This window comes from Alligator mississippiensis, chromosome 8 (genome assembly GCF_030867095.1).
Source record: "Alligator mississippiensis isolate rAllMis1 chromosome 8, rAllMis1, whole genome shotgun sequence".
NCBI lineage: Eukaryota > Metazoa > Chordata > Crocodylia > Alligatoridae > Alligator > Alligator mississippiensis.
Window position 1 is genome coordinate 26,539,136 of NC_081831.1, and position 23,008 is coordinate 26,562,143.

The 23,008-nt window shown below is 49.6% G+C and overlaps 1 long non-coding RNA gene across 1 annotated transcript; it reads left to right on the plus strand.

The window, feature by feature from the left end:
* The first annotated feature begins 1,043 nt into the window (after positions 1-1,043).
* LOC132252121 (uncharacterized) lies at positions 1,044-6,009 on the plus strand. The gene is made up of 3 exons (XR_009463896.1): positions 1,044-1,403; positions 1,872-2,217; positions 5,597-6,009. It is a non-coding gene; the product is annotated as an uncharacterized LOC132252121 (long non-coding RNA).
* Positions 6,010-23,008: the final 16,999 nt, after the last annotated feature.

Below are 23,008 nucleotides of genomic sequence, written 5' to 3' on the forward strand. Positions count from 1 at the left end.
CGTGCCCATCCACATTGTGCCACTGGTAGTCCGGCTACTGATGGGACCACCTACCCTAGGGGGCTCACAGGCAGGGCCTCAGGTCCTCCCGCTCGCCCTCCTGAGCAAACTGTCGTGCTAACTCATGCACCAGGCAGACAAGCACGCCTGTTTGCATGTCCTGTTCACGAGGCTCCAGTCGCGTGGCTCCCTGGGAGGCTGGGCCAAGTATGAGCTGGGTGGGGCCTGTCCCTTCTCGGCTCCAACTCAGGTGCCCCAAAGCTGACTGGGTTGGGGCTCCCTCCCTCCCTGCCACAGGCCCCACCTACCTCCAGCTGCACTGGGGGTCTGGGTTGGGGTCCCACTAGGGGGTCCTGGGGATCCTAGTCTCAATGGGGACATAACAGGCTTCCGCCCATGAATGTCTTGCCAGAGCTGGGGGACAAATTGGATGTGTATTGATTGGATGTGTACATAAGTAGGGACAAGCCTATAAGTCTGTAACTTAATTGGTTCAATGTTGGTGCCTTAATATCTATCTGTGATTAGTATTCTCCATTTAAGTTATGGGTTTTTAGAGGAAAGGTTATATGTTGTGACTGTCATTACCAGGGTTGTGGGTGTGTATTGTATGTTCTCTTTAATAGCCTGTATGAATTAAACCTGTTTGATTATTTGTAATTGATATTGTATATAATTCAAATCCTGTATATAGTTAACCCTGTTTGCAAGACTCATCCTCTGTACAGGGAGACCCTCTTCTTGAGGAACATGCTGCAGCCACTAGAAGGGTTGGGCAAGGTCACTACCGGGCACCCCAGGAACTCAGTATTCGGTGGTGGCCACAGGCAGTGCTGTGCACCTGGGTTACACATAGGCGGATTAATACCCCAGCTTTCACATTTATTTCCCTACTGTAGCTGGGAGCGAGGCCCCTCCCTCAATGGGGCTGGGGGAGGGCAGGGCAGGCTGGGCCAGCCAGGAGTACTGCACCATGCTATGCCTGAGGTGGGGAGGGGCTGGGCCAGGAATGCACTGTAGTGCCACACCTCTGCAGGTGGGTGGCAGCGCTGGAGGGATCCTGGGGCACTATAGCCCCTCAAATTCACCTTAACCCCTGTGACAGGGAACCCTAAACCTGTCACGAGGAAGAAGGTGCGCCCCTACAAGGCCAGAACCTTCTGGGCACAGAGGGCTGGGGAGGAAGGGGTTAACTGCTGAACTGGGACGGATAGTCAGCAGAAGAGGCAGGACTATAGAAACCCTGGGTTGAATGGCGGTAAGGGGGAAGGAGTGCATTGCAGAGCTCCAGTGAGAAGCTTGGTGGGAAGTCCAAAGCCAGGAAGAGGGGAACTATAGAAGCCCTGGTGAGACGACAGCTGCACTGCAGCAAGGACTGGAGCTGATACACGAACCCTGCAACTGTAAGCTGACATACCACTTTCCTTATTCTCATTTTTGGGGTGGCAGATATTGCCCACGGATGGGACTGTTTATTTGTTTTCTTTTGGTTATGGAATAAGACCGGCAGTTTGGGTAAGGCTATTAGGGGTTGGAAGAGGCCTCATTTTGGGGACCCACTCCAGAGTGGGATCCCCGGTGCCAGTGAGGGTGCAGCTTTTGGGTGGGGCACAGACCCCGGTGCCAGTGAGGGCGCAGCTTTTGAGGGCAGAGACCCCAGCGCCAGGAAGGGCACACCTTTGGGGTGGGGCACAGACCCCGGTGCCTGGAAGGGCACAGCCCAGCACCAGTGAGGCACAGAGAGAGACAGGGCTATGGAGAGCCCAAGTGTCAGTACAGGCACCGTTTTGGGATGATCTTAAAAAGGCCAGGGAGGTCTGGAGCACCTGGGGGGGGGGTGCAAGTGTATATTTTTTCTGTTGTTTGGACAGGTGGAGTCACACCCGGGTTTTGAACTTGTGACCCCTTTTGGCTGTGGGGCCAGCATACATGCCTCTGGGCCACTGGGTGCTGTGCCTCAGAAGGGAGCAGAAGAGGGGGCCAAGAGCCTCCAGGCACTGGAAGGAAGAGCTAGAGCCTTGGAGTCTAACCCTGTTTGGTGGGTTTGGATGGAGAGGCCTAGCTAGAGAAAAAAAGGGGTCAGACCATCATAGGAGAGACCCCAACATACCTAATATAATCAGCAGTCTCCCGCTCACATACTAATTCCATCAAGACGTGGCAGACGAGATTAGAGCGGGACAGCAGAGGCCCAAGAGGACTCCAAGGGCACCCCACGTAAGGCACGGATGACCTGGAAGATGGCGCTGGGGAGGGCGACGTGTTACAACCCGCCATAGCCACCCTTCCCAGCACTGCCACCTGCCTGCAGAGGTGCAGTGTTCCCAGCCTGAGCTGGCCCAGCTCCATGCATGTGCACAGCTGCACAGACACAGCTGGGCAACAGCTCTCAGCCAGTCAGTGCAATGGGGTGGTAGGGAGTGAGATAGAGCCGTGGGTGGCTCGTGCAGAGGGGGAAGGGGCAGGGGCAGGGGGCTGCCTCAGAGTGATTGAGAGTGGGGGAGGGGGAGGTCCTGTGGGGGGGCAAAGTATGTGGCTGGGGGGGGAGGTAATCTGTGTGTGTGTGTGTGTGTGTGTGTGTGTGTGTGTGTGTGCATTGATCTGAGCAGCTGACTCAACTAAAAGGGACATAGGACAGGATATAGACTATGATGCAGAACACAACCACATGCCAGCTCATCACCTGTGCCGAGTGTTGCTGCAGAGGCTTGTGCACACAAAGGTGCCTTGGTTTGGGCTTACAGGAGTGTTTGGGGTTGGGCTTCCCAGGGGGCCTTCCAAATCTCTTTGAAAGGGGAGACCAAAGAGCCCCTGGGGAGCTTCCACTGTCTATTCATTCCTTCGAGACCTCTCACAAAGGGAAGACTGAAGAGCTCTTCTTTGGAGACCATGGGGAGTTTTCAGTCTTTCCGTTCATTCTTGGGTGTCTGTGTATCTACAGGGCGTGTGCAATTTCACCTGACTGCGCAGCCACCAACCTGGTATTCTTTGTCCCCACCCCTTTAATTATCCTTTAATTATCCCCACTGTCTCAGTTTTGCTGGAATCCAATGAAGATCTTGAATGCAGTCATTGCTATGAAACTTTACAGTTTATTGGGCTTTTACTACATTTTACCCACGCTGGTCCAGAAATGATGCAAGAGGCAAGGATTTCTTAGGGTGATCTCTTTTATTGGACCAACTCTATAGTTGGGTTAGTTAGACAAGCTTTCAAATACAAGACATTCTTCATCAGATCAATCCTTGACATTTTAGTCTGTGACTTTTTTATTACATGTGTAAAACCCAAGAATCCTTCCACTCTGTGGGGCAGGGAAGTCAGATGTTTCCCAAGCAGTTTTTCCTAGCTCTAGTCCTTATTCCAGGGGTTGTCAACTATGGGGTACACATACCCCTGGGGGTACTTGGGAAGCCCCCAGGAGGTATGTAGTGGGGGCACAGAGAAGTGGGGGTACTTGGGAAGCACTGCTGCCACGTGCCACCGAACCACCACTCCTGTGCACCTGCACACTGCTGCGCCACTGCTGCTTTGCGTTCAGCTGCCAGGGGACCCCTCCCCCCTCCGCCTCCCCCACGTCCAGAAGGCAGTACCTACCAGGAGGAGTATCCACCAGAACGGGTACTCTCCTTAAAAAAGGTTGAAAACCCCTGCCTTATTCCATTGCAGCCTGCATTTTGCAGGGAAAATGACAGTTTAAACAGCAACAAAGGGTTTGTTTTTTTCCCTCTCTGGATGCTGGGTGGAGGCAGGAGAAGTGGTTCTGAAGAATGATGGAGGAGGCCATATCAGGCCCTGAATACCCAGAAAAGCCAGCCTTAAGGGTGGGAGTCATGGTCAGAGGGGCACCACATATACACACACTTGTGAGTAGCACATGCTCACAGCAGCATTCACTCACCCTAGGCAGGAGAAGCAGTGTCCAGCCCAGCCTGCCCTGCCACCCCTCCTAGCCTTCAGGCCTTGCTCAGCAGGAGCCAAACTGGGCAGTGTGGGAGCCCCATGCCACTCCACCTCCCTGCCAGATTTGCCACTGCCTCCCTGTCACTGCTGACTTGGGAGGGGGCAGGCTATAGGAGGAATGCCGAATACATATTCACCCAAGGTATCATTTTCCCTTAAGGTTGCTCTGCTACCCAGGTAGAGGACAGGTCTAAGCAGACTGTCCAGAGCTCAGGACAATAGCTGAGGAACCCTAGGGACCAGGCACTGCTGCCATAGACCCATTGTTGTGACCCCTTTAGCAAGGTGCTCAGCCCTTTTCCCTCAGTGGCCCACCCAAAGCAGGGAGTGACGGTACTTCTGTGCCTGGCAGAGGAGCTGGGAGGACAGATGTTGTACAGACTGAGTTACTTGGGCACTGTGAAGAGGACACTGAACAGGCAGGCCACTGGGTGCATTAATACATGGTTAATGGCAGAGGCTAGGGATAAACATTATGCGTAAACCAGTTTAAGTGATCAGAAACTGGTTTAAATCTGTAACAGAACAGATGTTCAGTGTACATAAACCGGTTTGAAAATGGCTGAAACCAGTGTGAGATAAACCTAGCTGAATGTAGTATCAGACTTAACTGATCTGGGTCAAACCAGTTTATGTAATGTCTGTTCTAGACCCCTTGCTGGTTTAAGTTAAATCAGACTCCCCCAGCATCCCAGCATGCTCTCTGGGCTGGGCGGGGCTCTCTGCTCCACAGTAAGGCTGGCCCCTCCCCTCTGCTCCCTGGCGGAAGCTCTGGAGAGACTTGCAGGCACCACTCCCTGCTAATCAGGGATCCCCCTTCTCCTCTGCCTTACACAGACACCTCGGCATTAGCTAGCAGATCACATCCTGGCCATGGTCCATGCTGTGGCAGACAGCAGTGTCTGTTTAGAGTCTTTTGGAGTTAACTCAGCTGGTAATGTCCCTCCTTCCTTCTTTGTTTGAGAAGAGCTTGAACTAATGAGAGAGGCTGTTTGTTTTCTGATGGGCTGATAAATGTCAAAAACAGAGCTGATAAATGCTCTGTTATCAAGGAGAGGGGGAACCCCTGCCTAATCCTGCTGGAGCCTGGCCATGCCCCCCTCAGCTCAGCCTTGTGGAAGGGAATGGAGGGCTGCTGTAGTGCCCCCTGGCTTCTAGCCTGAGCCACTGCAGGCATGTGCTTTGTGGTGGCCAGAACCAGAGGGGTTACTATCATGAGCAATAAATATATGCTCTTGGAGACATCCAGGCAATTGTGTAGCAGTTAAGATTAGCTAATGCAAAGCTTGCAAGTTTGCAACCCACACAGAATTTGTCTGTCACAATTTAACCAAAGTGTTGGATCTAACTGTTTGCACTGATCATGGGACTGAATAGGCCCCAAAAATAAGCAAAACTACAAGATTAGCAGATCTAACAGGTTTTTTAAAGGTCAGCCATAACAAGATCTGACCACCTAATATAATTAGCACATTCCAAGAAATCCAAGGAATAAAAAACCAAGGGGTTGAGCTTGGGCAGAGTAATGCTAATTTCAAACCTCAGAGTAATGTGGTATAATTTGCTTATTGGGTGAACCTGAGTTCAGGCGGTAAACTTTCACGATAATTTCTAATACCTTTTAATCCCATAGGGTAATAGCTATATGGCAAGATTGTGAGTGGCTCTAAAACCAACAGATTAGCATAAGATAAGGCATAAAGGAACACACATGTCAAGTAACCAGTTTGAAGGATGGGACAGAAGGACCATCGCTGTACCAAGCCTGGCCCCTGGACTCCCACTGTAAGCGAGGACCGGATCCTGACCAAGGGATCTTCCCAGTGACCCCTCAGACAACGTTGATCAGGGACGCCTGACTTCTCTGGAACAACTTGGTGTGCACCTGGCACAGAGGGACTGCTAATAAGTTGCCAACCCCATGTGGGAACTCTTTGTCGTTCTGTCTATCTGTTGTTATTATTCACTATTAGCTCTTTATTATTGTACTATTTGTTTGTCGCATTAACCTTTCCGTTAACTGTTGTATGCTAACCTATAAGTAAATTTGCCTTTACTTCACTCCCGACTCGCCTCCTCGATCCCAAACCCAGCAGCCTAACGGTTGATACACTCACAGCACCTAGCTGGCCTGTGGCAGTGCCTACATGTCTGGGATATCTGTACAGTTGCAAACTGATTTAGCCTAGCCAGGTTACACTATCCTGCAAAGACTCAAAAAGGCTGAGTCAGAATTATTCAATGTCTGTCCCTAGCCAGGGAGATTGCCTGGACATTTCCAGAACCCTGAAGAGGAGGGTCTTCACCCCAGACAGGGGCTGTTGCTCCAGCTGTGCCTGGCACATGGCCAAGCTAGTAGCACAAGTGAGTGTACCCACATTTGCTCACGCAGACACAGTATCTGCAGCCCAGCAAATACACAGCAGAGCAGAAGTTTGGCTGAGACCCAGGGAAAGCGGGCTAGCTCTAGCCTCAGGGCTGGGCTGATATGCTCCTTACATGAGTGTCAGCCTTGTAATCCTGGATTCAAGTCTCTGTTCCAGAAGTAAGCTCTCCTTACATGCAATCAGCATGGAAGCAGCTGGCATTGCCCTGCTATACCCCTGCTGTACATTGATCTATTCTAAAAGCAACAACCACCTGCAGAACCATCCCTTGGGGGGGGCGAATTGGGGCAACTGCCCTGGGTCCCACGCTTTGGGGGGCCCTGTGCTTTAGGAAGCCCTGCGGAGAGTGCTGTAAAGGCCCTGCTGGCCACCATATGGCATCAGTTCCACACTCCAACCACTCGCCACTCCCACCCTCCCAATCACACAGGCCCCGCACAGCGTGTTATGCCCTGGGCCCCACACACCCCTAGAGGCAGCTCTTACCACCTGCTACCTTGGAATTAAACCCAGCTCAGCTGTTCACTGCAACTTTCAGAGTCCCACTATAGTGGGTTTTTCAACCCACTATGAGGAAAACCTAGAAGCAGTACTGTAGCAAGGAAGTTTGATGCCTGGGGCAAGCCCCCAGTGGCAGCCCGCCCTCACCCCACGCACAGATCCAGGGTTACATGCCCACCATGCTTGCCCAGGCATGCACACAGTGTCAGGAGCTGCCTCCTACCCCGCCAACGAGCAGCTCTCGATTCCATTCAGCACCCTACCCCGCTGGGCAGAAATTGCCCCAGTCTCAACCCCCCTCCTCCCTCACTGGGGGGCCTTGATTTGCCCCCCTCCATGCCCCTTCCCTTCCCCTGCCCCTCCCCCTCCCAACAGAGTCACCAGCTGGACACTACTCTCCAAGCTGCCAGGCTGGCTGCGTGCATGCTGTGGTTGTGCACATGAATGCAGTATTTATTGGTGACATTATTGGCCAGACAAGCCAAAATTTTTCAAAATATTTATAACAAAATATCGACTCACAGCTTACCTGTTGGTGCCCCTTTGCTTCAGTGCCCGGGGCAGTTTGCCCCACTCACTCCTCCCTTGCTATGGTACTGCCTAGAAGGGCCTTTCTTTGCTCTCTGGTGGGGGATCCAGGTAATGAAAGAGGGTAGAAGTATAGGAGGATACGTTCCTGAAATCTTCTAAAAGTAGGCATTATTCATATCTACATTAGTCCCTGAAGAAGCCAGTCAACAGTCAGTTGTACATTTGGTCTCATTTTTGAAGTTCTGATCTCCAGCCAATTCAGATATTGACCGTCCATCTTTCAATGCTTACTCACCCACCGATACATCTCTAATTTAATGCGATTATGTCATCTCTGGGTTATCATGTTTGATACTAAGTTGACCAGTATCAGAATCATGGGGTATTGGACACAGTTCTTTTAGGGACGGTTTCTCCCAATGCAAGAGGGCTGCAAGTGGGGCAGTCAGGGTTCAAGTTATGGGACAGCTGAGTCCTGCCCCCCCCCCACCATAAGAGATGAGATCCCCCTGTAAGATTTGAAAATCATGACTTGGGGGGGGTCTCCAATTTTATTAAAGCATCAAGATGGGCAGCCCATTTTTTTTGCAGACCCCCTAAGAATCAAAGTGCAATTTGAACCCTGGGGGCAGTAATGCTAATCCAGCAGGGTTGTGTTCCTTCCTAAATGAGATCCTGCCAGTCCCAGCTCCAGGAAGCCTGTGTGCTCCAGTATCTCTACCTTGGGGCAGAATTTGCAGCGTAAAGAAGGACACAAACAGAACATGATGTCCCTGGAGAAGCAGAAATGAGAGGGGAGAGAGAGACCAGACTATTTGTCAGGGGGTCAGCCCATACCCTCTGCCCCCAGGCCTTCCTTTCCCACAAGGATGTGGAGGGGAAGAGGAGAGGGCACACTTCAGCTCCCAGTTTTAATCCTTTTGCAACTTCCACACAAATTTCCCTTCCAGGTAAGGTGTTTTGTGCTTCACTACGGATTACCTTGCTAATGCCTTAGGTTTGGTTACTATGCGTCCGGGTTTTCCCAGACATGTCATCTTCTTTGGCCCCCTGTGCTGCTTCCAGGTGTTTTTTTTTAAATGCAAGCCAAATATCCAGGATGTCCTCCCCCGGTCTGTTTTCAATATGGCCACCAATAGGTAGCACTACAGTTCCCAGAATATCTAGTGTGGTGCATGAGCGATTGGGAGCTGAGTTTGCAATTTTGCTTTGCTCTGCTGGTGGGAGCAGGGGGAGGGCAATCAGAGGCAGCAGGGAGTGGAGCACAGAGGGTCGGAAGTGAGGGGCACCGGCAGGGCCGAGAGGGCAGGGGCTGTGGGCCAGAATGAGCAGCACCAGCAGGTCGGGGGTGTAGGAGGCTGCAGGTCAGGAGTGAGGATCATTGGCAGGGCTGGGGTCAGTGGGCTGGGAATGAGGGGCAGCAGCAGGGCTATGGGGGGGGCAGGGCTGTGGCTTGTTTGTGAGGGGCAAAAGAATGGGCAGGGGCAGGGCACTGACATGTCACTGCCCCCCAACCATCATATTCCCCCCCCCCCCACCACCACCACCACCAGGTGTCCTCTTTTTTGGACCTGGAATACTTACATTGTTATGCAGTTGACTGGTAAAATTGCACAATAAATTTAGTCTGACCATACAAAGTAAGACCAGCTGCATGTGCAAAGTAATTATCACATGATAAATGTGCCTATCCAGCTATGAAAAGAGGCAACCAGCTATAAAGATAGTGCTTGAAAATGTGGAAGCACACTAGAGCTGGTTTCTATCCAGCTTTAATCTGAACATATAGCAGGGCCCTTCAGTAGCTGCACCTACCTGGTCAGCTAATTGAAGCATCTACAGAGGCATTTGCAGAGAGTCCAGATTCTTTGCTTTCCTGGGTCCTGACTGATTGACCATACACCAATATGGCCCAGCCACCCAGCTGAGCACTTACAATGATACACTAGCAATCCTTGGAGGTCTCGCTGTGCAGTTCTGAATCTTCCTGACCATGGATTCTCTGGGGCAGTTCTGCCTTTGATCTGGAACTGTCTGGCTCAGTTGTCAATGCCAGCTGTTATGTCTTGTCCCCCTCCTTATACCCTTGGTAATATTTCAATGCAGGCTATGAAGTTTCCAGGTGAAACTCAACTGTGAGATGCATCTGAATTCCCAGACAAGGATCTTTGGGTAAATCTGATATCTTTTATTAGACTAACTAAAATAGCTGGAAAAATTCTTCTTGGCAAGCTTTCAGGTACAAACAACTTTCATCAGGGTGAATTCCTGTGTCTTTCTAACCTGCAGAAGGACAGAATGATTTGTTTTTCTTACTAGGCATGGCTAAAATCAGGTGTTGGACAGTGCCCTCATCCCCCTGCTTTTGCTGCGGCAGGCTGCGGTGTTTTTGGGTAATGCACTTTGCAGTTATGTTGCAGAGTTGCTGTTGCTACAGCTGTCAGGGGTCTTTTTCCCTACCTTTCCCAGAGGCATTGGGTGTTGGCTGCAGACAAGGCTGGGCCTGGTGACTGGACTATGCTGAAGCTCCTGCTGGGACTTAGAGCCAGAGGTTCCTGGCTAGAGGAGTTTTCCCCTCTGCTCAGGATCATACAGATGCCATGCTGGGGATCAGGAAAGGATTTTACCCTGTGGTCACATTGGTATGGACTGTAGGGATTTTTGCCTTCCTGTGTAGGTGGGTGGGGGGAACATGGCCCTCTTCCTTAGATCTCTCAAGTGTATTTTTAACAACGCTTGCAGCAGCAGGATATTGGCCACCATTGTCCCCCTGCTTTACCTGTGGGTGGTTAATGTGGAGTGACCACAGACCCCTGGTCCTCCAGACCTACTGGAGAGAACCAGAAAGCTGTTTTAGGGGTACGGTACAGTAATAAAGATCAAACAGCCTTGGAGGAGGAGCAGATTGCAACACATACAAGATGGCTGCATGTGTCTTTGTTTCACTCACACCACAGTCTCCAGCATTTAAGGCTCCCATATGTGGCCTTACTTCCACTGACTTCCTTTCCAATGACTCCCTGACAGCTGCCGGTAGATGACTTGCAGGGGAGATACCATGATGATAGTTTCAGCCCAGGTGTTTTTACTGACCGGGGGGAGATCCCCTTCTTCTCAGCCTTGAATGACTTGGTGTAGTTGAGGGTGGAGACCTATTCATTTGCCCTGCTGGCAGCCCCGCCCCCCCCCCCCCCCCCCCCCCCCCGGATCTCAGCTACACAATTTATGGTGGTGGGGGATTACTCTTGGACTTTCCCCTTGGCTTGCTCCTTTGGTGTTTTGGCTGGGGGCAAGCAAGACTAGGGGGCATCTCAACTCCAAGGTCTCCAGGCTCGGGGCTTGCATGTAGGATGCCTGCCATGGATTGGCAGACTAGGTTCTTTGGGTAGATGTGCTATCTTTTATTAGACAAACTAAATAAGTTGGAAAAATTGTTCTTTGCAAGCTTTTGGACACAAACTCTGAAGCCCCAAAATGAAGAGTCTGGGAGACAGGATACTTGCTGGTGGTAGTGCCACACAGACTTGAATGATTGGAACTGATTATGGCTGATGTGACCAGAGACCAAAAATTAAAAAAAAAAAAAAATTGAGACTGGGGCCACAGGTCCCAGAGCAGAAGACCTGGGGAGCCATAGCAGGAGAAAGAAACCAGAGCAGAAGGCTTGGGGCTGAGTGCAGGCTGGCTCCATCCATCCCCATCAATTCTCACAGAGCAAACCTCATCATATCAGACCCAAGGCATGGAGGACAACTCCCATTCTCTCACCCTCCTGTGAGTACTGGGGTCCCAGGGCCAGTGTGCAGATCCACTCTATGCCCATATGGGCACCAGCAGGATAGGGGTAGCTCAGTTAAATGTAAGAGCCATTTCCTGTGGGCCAGGCCTAGCCTCTGGATACCTGGAGTTGAGGACTAGAGGGTTTCCCCTCTGGTTGCACATGTGTGTGTGCACATGCATGCTGTTCACACTCACTCTCCTGTCTCAGCCCAAGGTGCCCCAGTTCCTCTATCCCAGTGGGGCCTGTGTGCTCCTGCAGCAGGGTAGGACTCCTGGATTCTATCCCAGCAATTGGAGTGGGGTCCAGTCTTGGGATCAGAAGGGGCTGCTGGAATTCACAAGGGTGTGGAGCTGAGAATTTATACACTTAATCCATAAACAGACATCAGATCCCCCTTCCTGACAAAGCCTGTAGGACCCTGGAATCCTACAGACATACAAGCCCATTGTCTCACCTTAAGTACCTGGGAAATATCCAGTAAGTACCTGTGAAGCACCGAGATAACTTCCCCCCACAATAGCAGCCAATTGGAGTTCATTGCCAATCAAGCTGCTTATGTAAACAATTTGTCTGTGGCAGATTAAGGTGTGATGCCTTCTGTTGTGTGAGGGTTGACTATATAGTTTTGCTAAGAGGTCATACAATGGATCTGTATAGGATGATTTGGATAGGGCTGATCCTGCCTCAGGCAGGGGTTGGACTAGATGTCCTCTGGAGCTGTCTTCCAGCCCTACTTCTCTGTGATTCTATGACTGCGCCTTTCCTACCACCCCCAACCTGTTTTGATTGGGAGTCTGAGATAATCAGAGTTGAAATAAACCCAACATCTGCTTTTAGCCTGTGTCTGCCCCAGATACCCAAAGCTGGGAAGATAAGAAGGGGCCCTCTGCTTCAGTCACACTTCTGCTTTAGTTACATGGCATACACTCGTTGGAAGGGAGAGGCCATCACAAGAGAAGGCTATACCTCAGTAGCTCGGGAATGCAGGGGGTGGTCAGGAAGGCCAAGGCAGAAATGGAGCTGGGACTAGCAACCCAGATCAAGGACAACAAGAAGTCCTTTTTCAAATTCATAGGAGGGAAAAGAAGGTGCCAAGTAACGTGGGGCCTCTACAGGACATGCTAGGAAATCTGGTCATCTCACCTGATGGTAAAGCTGACATATTCAACAATTTCTTTGCCTCCGTATTTCTGAGGAGGGACTCGGATATCTCCCCCACTGGCCCCCCGAGGGACTTGTAGGTGGCACACCCAGGCCTAGGGTTAATGTGGACCTTGTCAGGGAACTTCCTGAGGGACTAGATGTATTTAAATCTGCAGGTCCTGATGATCTCCACCCCAGAGTACTGAAGGAATTAGCAGGGGTCATTGCGGGACCCCTGGCACAGCTCTACAAGCAGTCATGGCACTCGGGCGATGTGCTGGAGGACTGGAAAAGGGCCAATGTGGTCCCCATCTTCAAAAAAGGGAGGAAGGAGGACCCAGGAAACTACAGGCCTGTGAGTCTTACCTCAGTCCCGGGGAAGCTTTCCGAAAGAATTATCCTGGCACGTGTCCAGGGAGGGCCAGCAGGGGAGGTTATGGTCAGGGGCAACCAGCATGGGTTCATTAGGGGCAGGTCCTGTCAGACCAACCTGGTGGCCTTCTATGACCAGGTCACCAAGTCCTTGGATGCAGGTGTCACAGTGAATATAGTCTTTCTGGACTTCAGGAAGGCCTTTGACACAGTCTCTCACCGCATTCTTAGTAAGAAACTAGGAGACAGCGGTGTTGATGCCTACACGGTCAGATGGGTCACTAACTGGATGGAGGGCTGCACCCAGAGAGTGGTGGTGGACGGGTCTTATTCGACCTGGAGGGATGTGGGCCATGGGGTTCCCCAGGGCTCAGTCCTCAGGCCCGCACTATTCAACATCTTCATCAGTGACTGGGGCTGGGGGTAGAAAGCACCCTGTTCACGTTCACAGATGACACTAAGAAGTGGGTATGCTAGTAGGAAGGAACAGGCTGCAAGCGGATCTAGACAGGTTATAGGGGTGGGCCGATGAGAACAGGATGGGGTTCAACACTGACAAGTGCAGGGTAATGCACCTGGGGAGGAAGAACCAGTGGCACACCTACAGGCTGGGGAACTCCCTTCTCGCCAGTGTCGAGACAGAAAAGCGTCTTGGAGTCATCATTGATGCCACAATGAACATGGGCCAACGAAGTGGGGACGTGGTCAGGAAGGCCAACCATACCTTGTCATGCTTCCACAGATGCATCTCAAGCAGGTCCAAGGAAGTGATCCTCCCCCTCTATGCGGCACTGGTCAGGCCGCAGTTGGAGTACTGCATCAAGTTCTGGGCACCACACTACAGGAAGGATGTGGCCAACATGGAGAGTGTCCAGAGGAGGGCCACCCACATGATCGGGGTCAGCAGGGCAGGCCCTAAGAGGAGAGGCTATGGGACCTCAACCTGTTCAGCCTCCAAAAGAGAAGGCTGAGAGGGGATCTAGTGGCAGTCTACAAACTAGTCAAGGGGGACCAGCAGGCATTGGGAGAGTCCCTGTTTTCCCCAAGCACTCCTGGGAGTTACAAGAAACAATGGACACAAGCTAGCAGAGGGTAGTTTCAGGCTAGAAATTAGGAGGCGCTGTTTCACTGTCAGGGTGGCTAGGACCTGGAACCAACTTCCAAAAGAAGTGGTGCTGGCTCCTACCCTGGGGGGTCTTTAAAAAGAGGATGGATGAACATCTGGCCAGGGTCGTTTGACCCCAGTACTCTTTCCTGCCACGGCAGAGGGTCAGACTAGATGATCTCCTCAGGTCCCTTTCAAGCCTACCAACTATGAAACTATGAAACTAAGAACAGGCATACACATTGCATGTTACAGCCACTCAACCCTGAGTTAGGGTAGGCACCTGGGGACAGGCCTGCGTGGGTCATAGCAAAGACATGAATCACTGCACCTGGGGTGGTGTGCTGAGAACTGGAGTACTCTGCATGGCACAGCCCCCCAGGTCTGATATGGAAGGGGCAGCTGAGCCTGGCCTGTTTTTACCTGGCAGCAGTGGAGATTGCAGAGAGTGGGTGGGTGGTGAGAACAGACACATGCTGTGCTTGGCTGAGAGAGGGTTGGGTCTGCTTGCCATGTGGCACTGTTCTCAGACAGAGCTGAGAGTGGAGAAAGAGCCTGCTCTGTGCATGGCAGGGACACATCTGGCTAAGATGAGGGAGCTGAGAGACCAGGTCTGCTCAGTTTATGGCAGAGGGTGGAGAAGCTCAACAGAGGCCAGGTGGAAGGAGGGCACCAATATTCCCAGTGCTGGGTTGGCCTGAGGATCTGAGGATGGGGCTTTTCAATGCCCAGTACGAATACTAGGTGCCAGTTAAGGTGTGGGTAGCTGAGAACAGGCAAACTCAGTGCATGACACAGACTGGTTGTGCTGAAATGAGTGCATAGGGTTGGGAAATAAGCTGTTTAGTGCCTGGGACAGATTGAACAGCCCCTCATGAACTGTGAAACAGCGGTGACGCTGGTGGCTTGTTACCAGCTTTGGCCATTTGCAAGGGACCAGGACCAAGCTATAAAAGTGTGACTAAAGCAGAAGGCCCCAAGCTCCATCTCTGTGTGGTCACAGAGTCAGGGGTATCCCTAGGAGAGTTGAATCGGGGTGACCACCCTGGGCCCTGTGCTTTGGGGGGCCCCACAGAGCCGGGCAGAGTGGTGGTAGTGACTCCACACTGCTGCTGGCTTCACAGCCAGCCAGCAGCTTGGCAACCCCTGCCCTTCACCGCCAAATCCACCGCCAGCTTCCTGGCATCCAGGGGCAGGGCTCCCGCACAGGCTGATTTGCCCCAGGCCCCGCACCCTGCTCGGGTCGTCTCTGCACAAAGTGACCCTTTGCAGAAGTTACAATTAGCTTGGCAAGCAAGTAAAGAAAGCAGTCAATGCATCCAGCTGAATTAGTGGTGAGATCTTAAAAGGGATTTTAGCTTACTGTTTGGTGTAACTGAATATTTTAGATGCAGTTTTGCTAGCATAGATTTATTTGTGCTAAGTTATAAAAAAACCCCAAGAGCCTCTTCAGAGGAAACCATAAACTACGGCAAAAAGGAAACAAGATAGTAACAAACAACATTTGAGGATGGTAAAGGAAAATGTCAAGGAATCCTTCCTTTCAAAATTGTATTTTTCCTCAATTCCAGCTAATTCACACCTTCCAAGTCTATAGTTCCATCCAGTTTCCAAAGTCTCATTGAAACACAGGCATTAAAATCAGTCAATCATAGGAAGTTTGTTAGGATTAGCCATGTAGAAACTGGAGGGAAACCTGGAGACCTCAACAAATTGAAAAAGATCTGTTGCTACTTGGTGTGGCACCTTTCCCCCTTTTCTGCATCCTCTCAGCTGGTAGGGATGAGTCTGTGCACTGTCACCAGCTGCCACTGTGACATGGGGATAACTAGTGTTCCTCCTTGTGCTTTGAGATATATACAAAACAGCTGGGCTCCAGCCCTGTGTCTTGTCTCTCTTAGCAGCAACCAGAGGATGATTTCACTTGTCATTCAGGCAACATGTTACAAGTCCACTCAAACCCTAGAGGAGTCGTCTGCTCCCTCCTTTTTTTCCCTTGGGTAAACTCACCCTCTTGTGTCCACACATTTTAGGATCTGGGCACAGGAAGGAGAGAAATGGCCACAAATAGAAAGAAACCCTCTGCTCATTCCCCAGGTGAGGGGAGGAGGAGACCTGTGCATGGTGGGTGATGGCCAGAGTGCTTGGGACCAAGGGCTCTGTGGCTCTTAGGGGTGGAATCTGGGGCAGGAGGTTTCCCTGGTGGCCAATGACAAGGAGTGTTGGGTTCCCAGGGCTTCTTAGCAATTGGGGTTACGAAATGTTGGGGCCGTGCTTTTCCACAGTGCTTGTCTAGGTGGAATGTGGAAGCCACAGGGATCTGGCACGGCTGAATGAGGGCCTGTCCTAGCACAAAACATTTGTGGTGGCAGAGGGACTGGACTGTGACAATCCAAAGGTGATAGGGTGGTTTGGGAGGACGGACTATTGGGTCCTGAGGTTTCAATGATGGGTCAGTAGGGGAATGCTGGTACCCGAGGCTTCCGTGGGAGAGGTGAGGCCTGTGGGCTCTGTAATGGTTGAGGGGTAGATAGTCTCTACCCAAGGGTTCATGGTTTTGGGAGGTGGATTATAGAGTCCAGGGATTTCATGGTTGTTCAGGTGGTCACCTGTTGGAATCTGAGCTGATGGTAGTTGGAGACTTAAATGCTGGGGTCCAAGAATTCTGTGGTGGTTGCTGGGGGTGCAATATCTGGGCCCAAGGGTTCCACGCTGGTTTGGGGGCGGGGGGGAAACATTTGGTCCCGAGGGTTCTGTGATGGGTAAGGGAGTGGCTTATTTGCTCCTGACGTTTCAGTGGCTGATGGGGGAACAGCACTTTGGTGCCTGTAGGTTCTGCGGGCATCAGTGAGGTACAACCTGGGGCTTGAGGGCACTGTGGTGCTCGAAGAGCGGAGTGCTCAGTCCCAAGGGCTCTGTGCCAGTTATTTGAGTGCAATGCTTGGGCCCAAGGGTTCTCTGGTGGGTGGATGCGACAAGTTTCGGTGCTGGGTAATTAAAGTGTGGAACTGGGTAATTAAAGTGTGGAACTCGTTGCCACCAGATGTGGTGGAAGCTGACAGTTTAGCCGGATTTAAAAAGGGACTGGGTGAATTCTTGGAGAAAAGGGGTATTAGTAGCTATTGAGCATGCGAGTGAGGGGTGTGGCCTCTGAGTCAGAATTTTGTAGATCTTAATCCTGGAGCCTGCAATTGAAAAAGGAACAATGGAAAAAACCCTGCTCAGACCCAGTTCACTCTCCCTTCAGCATCTGCTTGCTCTCTGCCCTGTGTGACACAGGACAGGAGACTGGACAAGATGGATCTACGATTTGACTCAGTACATGGCAATTCTTATCTTCTTAGGCAGGGTTTCATTGCTGTTGTGGGGTGACGGGGGTCAAAGATTCCTGCCCAAGGTCTCCATGGCAGTTAGGCAGGGTGGTATATTCTGATATATTCCTGTGCTCAAGCATTCCATTGCCCTACCTGCCACAGAACCCCTGGAGCCCAAAAATTCAACCCCAACAATTCTCACAGGACCCTTGAGCACCAACATCCATCCCACCTCCCCACCCCAAATGCTGCAGAGCACTGGGGCCAGGACATGCCCCCCCAGCTACTACAGAAACCCAAACCAAACACTGAGCCAAACATTCCCCATGCTCCATGACCCTGGGATTCCTAAAACTCTGCCCCTGCCAAACATCATGGAGACAGAAACAGTTAGCTGCGTTCGTCTAAAGTCAGGCAGAAGGCAGGATTGATTTGCACTTCGCAGCCTAAGTAAAATAAGCCAACTGTTACAGCTACCTCCATACCAGCAGCTCTCATCCTAAACACACCACTACATCCATCATCCACAGCCAAGCTCTATGTTACAACTGTATCTCCTCTGATCCCACTGACCACCACACATACCTTAAGGCTCTTGAACAGGGATTCCTACACTTGCAATATAATCCTAAAACTGTAGCTGCTCATATCAACAAAGCCAGATTCTGACCTGCTACAATACTAACCCCAAGAAAGGAAAGCCGAATCCCTCTATCACCTACAGCCTGCAGCTTGAACACCTTGGACACGTCATCAATGACCTCTTGGAAAATGATGACCATCTAAAGATAGCCATGGGGGACAAGCCTATCCTGGTTCACAGGCAGCCCCCCAACCTCAAACAGCATCACTCCAGCAACAGGCTACCTAACCCCTATTGGCACCAACGCACCAGATCTGGCACTGTTACAGAGCAGATGCCAAGTGTGCCCACTCATCTATTACAGAGCATATGCCAGATGCCAACTGTACCACCTCATCAAAACAGACCACATCATTACTGGAATTATAACATGAATTATAACATCCTAGATTAATTTACCAGTACCTTTACCAAGATCATACACACCATCACCTGCTTACAGTGCCCTTCTGCTGTCTATATTGGACAGACAGGGTGACCTCTACATGTAAAAAATGAATGAACATTGATCTGACATCAGTTCCAGAAAGACACAGAAGCCTGTCACAGGACACTTTAAACCCCCTGGACAGTTCATTGCTGACCTCAGAGTGACTGTTCTTAGACAACAAAACTTTAAAAATTAGCTTGAATGGGAAATTGCAGAACAAGAAATCATCCAGATTGAATTGTGTTAAATCTAGGATCTAACCAAGACTATGGGGTTTTGTCTTACTCTTACACTCCCATTACCTGGATTATCTTTAATAACTCCTATGTCCCTCAGTAAATTAGCTGCTTTGTTTTTCTCCCTCCTACCCACCTTGTATTTATCAGTAATTTATGCAGCCACACCTTGTCATGCATCCAAAGGTGCATCTCAAGTCAGTCCAGAGAGGTGATACTCCCTTTTTGCGACTTTGGTCAGACCGCAGTTGGAGTACTGCATCCAGTTCTGGGCGCCACACTTCAAAAGGGATGTGGCCAGCCTGGAGAGGGTTCAGAGGAGGGCCACCCGCTTGATGAGAGGGCAGCAGGACAGGCCCTACAAGGAGAGACTGAGGGACCTGAACCTGTTCAGCCTCAGCAAAAGGAGGCTGAGGGGGGACCTGGTGGCTGCCTACAAACTCATCAGGGGGGATCAACAGCAAATCAACAGCACCACCTGGGGTGACAAGGAACAATGGTAATAAGCTGATGGAGAATAGGTTTAGGTTTGAGATCAGAAGGCAATATTTTACAGTTAGGGTGGCCAAAATCTGGAACCAACTTCCCAGGGAAGTGGTCCTCGTCCCTACCTTGGGCAAATTCAAGAGGAGGTTGGACGATCACCTGTCTGCGGTCTTGTGAACCCAGCATTCATTCCTGCCTGTGGCAGGGGTCAGGCTAGATGATCTGTTCAGGTCCCTCCTGACCCTAGCTACTATGAGACTATGAGTAGTGCCCCTTTTTTTTTCTCCATCCTTCCCTACCCTTTGTAATTCAATCACTACTTTCTCTTTAGCTCTTCCTGCAGTTCTTTCACAGTATCTGAGTGATGATGAAGTAAGCCCTCTGCTTATGAAAGCTTACACTATGCCTCTCTGATTTAGTCTATAAGGAATAAATCTACCCTGAATTCTGCTTAGCGTCAGGGGAAAACTGCTCTTTGCAAGCTTTCAGGCACAAACACCAGACCTCCACATTCTGTGACAGACTGTGGTATTTTCTGTAATATTTCTGGGTTAAATGTATTTATATTGCAATAATGGTGTGTGCCTTTCTTTTCCTGACTAACCTGTATGCTGGGGAAAAAATGGGTTAATGTAGTGTCACCCTCAAAGGATGTGGCCTTCATGCCTCAGTTACTTGGGAATGGGCCATCCAGAGAACAATGAGCCAGGCTGCATAGAAGATACACTAGAGCCCCATTTAATCCAGGCTCCAGCACTTGAGACTCCCTGCTGTTCCTGGTGCCTGGGAGGGATTTCAAGAGTCCCAGTGTAGAGTGTGTTTTGAAAGGTGCAGAACAAGGGTCTTTGGATAAATGTGATAACTTTTACTAGACCAACTAAATAGTTAGAAAAATTGTTCTTTGCAAGTTTTGCAAGTTTCAGGCACAAACACCCTTCTTCAGGTATATTGAAATGGGGACTCCCAGTGACATAGGGAGGAAAGAGAGTGAAAGGCAAAAGAAAAGTCTGAGAGGTTGAGACAACAGCTGGGGCTGAGACTGTGCTTAGCAGCTGGCCACGGGAATGATGGGCTTCACTAACCTATCCTTGTGAAAGGTTCCCATACTTACCTGGCAGGGGAAATACCATGACCACTAACATGGTTTTCCATTTGCAATGGAAACCACTTTCTTGGCAAGGAGTAGTACCATGACCGAGGTAATGTATAGTTAGTCTCCCACTTTCACTTCCAGTGGGAAGATCTCGGCTATACCCCGACTTTAGGGAAATAGGAGGTTTCTCCCTAGCTTCCTCCAGTGGCCATACAGTTGAGGACAAGCGAAACTCAGGGACATCTGAACCCCAAGCCTCTGGGGTTGGGCCTGCACATAGGATGCCTGCCAAAGGGTTTGGAAGCATCTGAAGCCCCAGGTGGGGATGGAGGATGCTTGCTGGTAGCAGGGGCAACTGTGGTTCTTGAATGACTCAGAGATTTGGAATTGATTTGGCTGATTTGGCTTGGGACATGAAAAAATTTCCTTTAAAAAAACCCAAAACACAAAAAAAATGGGCATTGTGGCCCAAAGACTTCCTGGTATATGGCTTTTGACTAATAAATGCTGGCTTCGTTGCATTAAGGCGATTTACATACGTCTACACAACCACGCCCTAAGGCACATTAATGCAGGTGTGTGGACCGACCTGGGACTAAAATTAGTGCAAAGTGTGTCCCTGTTATAGAGCAGTGCAGTAACAATCACCATAAGCCTTTATGTTTAAAAGAAATGAATTCTTTGTTATAATGTAAGAATGTAATATGCACACACACACTTAAACAGGCATAAAAAGTATTTTAGATTTGGCTGGATATTATTGTTTCACCTTAACATGCTACTGTAAAAAAAATCTGTAATTAGCACATGAACTGCACAAATGTATCTTTAAAGCAGCTAAGAAAAACGTTTACAATCTTGTATAAATCCTCGCATCTGATATGTTCCTTACTGGAGGGAGCAGAGACCAGACCTACAATCTTAACATAAGCATGTAGTAATTCAGCATTTTACTTTTAGCAAAAGCAATCATTAAATGCCTTTTCCAAGGTGACATTATCTCTGCCCTCTTCCCTTCCCCCCTTTCCCCCACTTCCTTCCCCAGGCTTTTAGCTGCAAGAAGAAGGGGGAAGGGGAACGGAGGGAGATTTACAGAATAAAAAAAAATCCATGAGTGGTTGGAATTACTGCAGCCTTTTCTTACTTTGCTCGTAACAACACATCAGAACCCAAATGCACATGCCAGCACCATCAGTTACAATTCCAGACCACCACTGCTGTTTGCTATCAGCATTTTTCAGATTTATCTGGACAATAATGTCTCTAGGAGAATCCAGGTTGAATTCTGGAATCATTTTCCATTTCCGAAGTTAACCCCTTGCTGTGCTTCAGTTGTTACTTTCCCTTCTAGGAAGGGCAGGCTGGGCTGTTGCTGGATTTGTTAACAGCTTGTGTTGAAGCTTGAGTTGCGATATAGATCTGAGGCCATTCTCTAACGGTCAGGCTAAGTCCTATGGGCAGGCTTGGGTTGAGAACTAAGCACCCTTAGTTAATTAATGTCCGGGAGTCCTGACACTGCGACACAGTCCTTGGTGTTGGCTGTGTCACTACATTTCTCTTCACAGGCAAACTGATTCCAGAAGCCATTCAGTCTGAATCACAATGATTAGCACATGAGAGAGGACAGGTGAGAGGAGATTTGGGGAGGGGGGGGAGGGGAAATATATTTCTATATATATAAATAGATAGTGATATATATACAGCATCTAACATGCCATTCTTTCCAACCCTTCACCCATTTTCAAAGCCTACACACATACCAAAAATCTCACATCTGCACACCCACACACCTGTTACAATGATCGCACCCGACCCATGTCGATCCACTTTCCTTTCCTCGTTACATTTATATTGTCCCTTGGGTTCTAGCTCTGATTACGAACTTTAAGCCCTTAACAGCTCATATCATTGTTACTGTTGCTGTCTCTGGTGGTTTAGATATGTGAGGGTCAACTGCAGTGAGCTGAGATGCTTAGGCCAGTGATTACATCAACAAAGAGGACCCCAGGTAAGAACAATGGTCACCCGTCATGACTCAGTTTCCCTGTTCCATTGGCCAAGAGACAGAGATCTCAGAGAATAGGGTGGGAATAATAGAAATTTGAATCAGAACTGTATAAAAAGCCTCAACAAAAGGCAAACAGGTGGGAGCCTGGAATTTGCCTGACCTATGAGGGATTGATTTGGAGGGGCTTGAGACCTCAGTAAGTATATTTATATATCTATATATTCTCTGCTGCTATTGGTAATTTTTGTCAGATTGCTAATATCCCACTAGTTTGGAGGAGCTTGCTTTGGCTTGTCTTGAACTTCAGATAGAATAAAAGCCCTCAGAGTCATTCTGCATATAACATTAGAATTCCTGCATTAAGAAAAAGGGAAAAGGCTGCAGTTGCAGAGAGATGCATCCTCTAGTGCCCCGACCCCCCAACCCTTTTCATTTTTTCCTTTTTCCTTTCCAGTTCCAGAAATGCCAAGGTCCGCATCTGTACTTAGAATTTTTCCTCTTGTTCAATGTGACCTTTTTCCTTAACTTAGTTTTGAACACACAAACATTGATAATGAAAGAAAAAAATAACAATCCAATTTTACCGATTTAAAAGACAAACTTGGGGGAGTCTGTTGTATTGGATGTATTTGTGTTCAATATATCTTTTTCCAGTTCCCCAAGTGATAGGTGTTTCCCAAGTGATAGGTGTAGCATTGCATGTGTGTCTGTTTGGTAAATCTGCCTAGGGTAGTGTAACAGTGAGGTTGTAGCCATGATGGTCTAGAAATGATGCAAGGCCAGGGTTTCTTAGAGTGATCTTTGTATTGGACCAAGTAGGTAGCTGGAATAAAGTTAGATAAATATCTGCTGCACCTGAGAATTTCTCCCTGCCTTCCCCTAGACTGTGCTTCACTTGCTGTGCCTGGCTTCCTACAATGGAGACCTGACGAAGTATGTCTTGCATTTGAAAGCCCAATTTTGTCCCAGTGACATAGTTGCTTCAATAAAAGAGATCATCCTAAGAAATCCATGT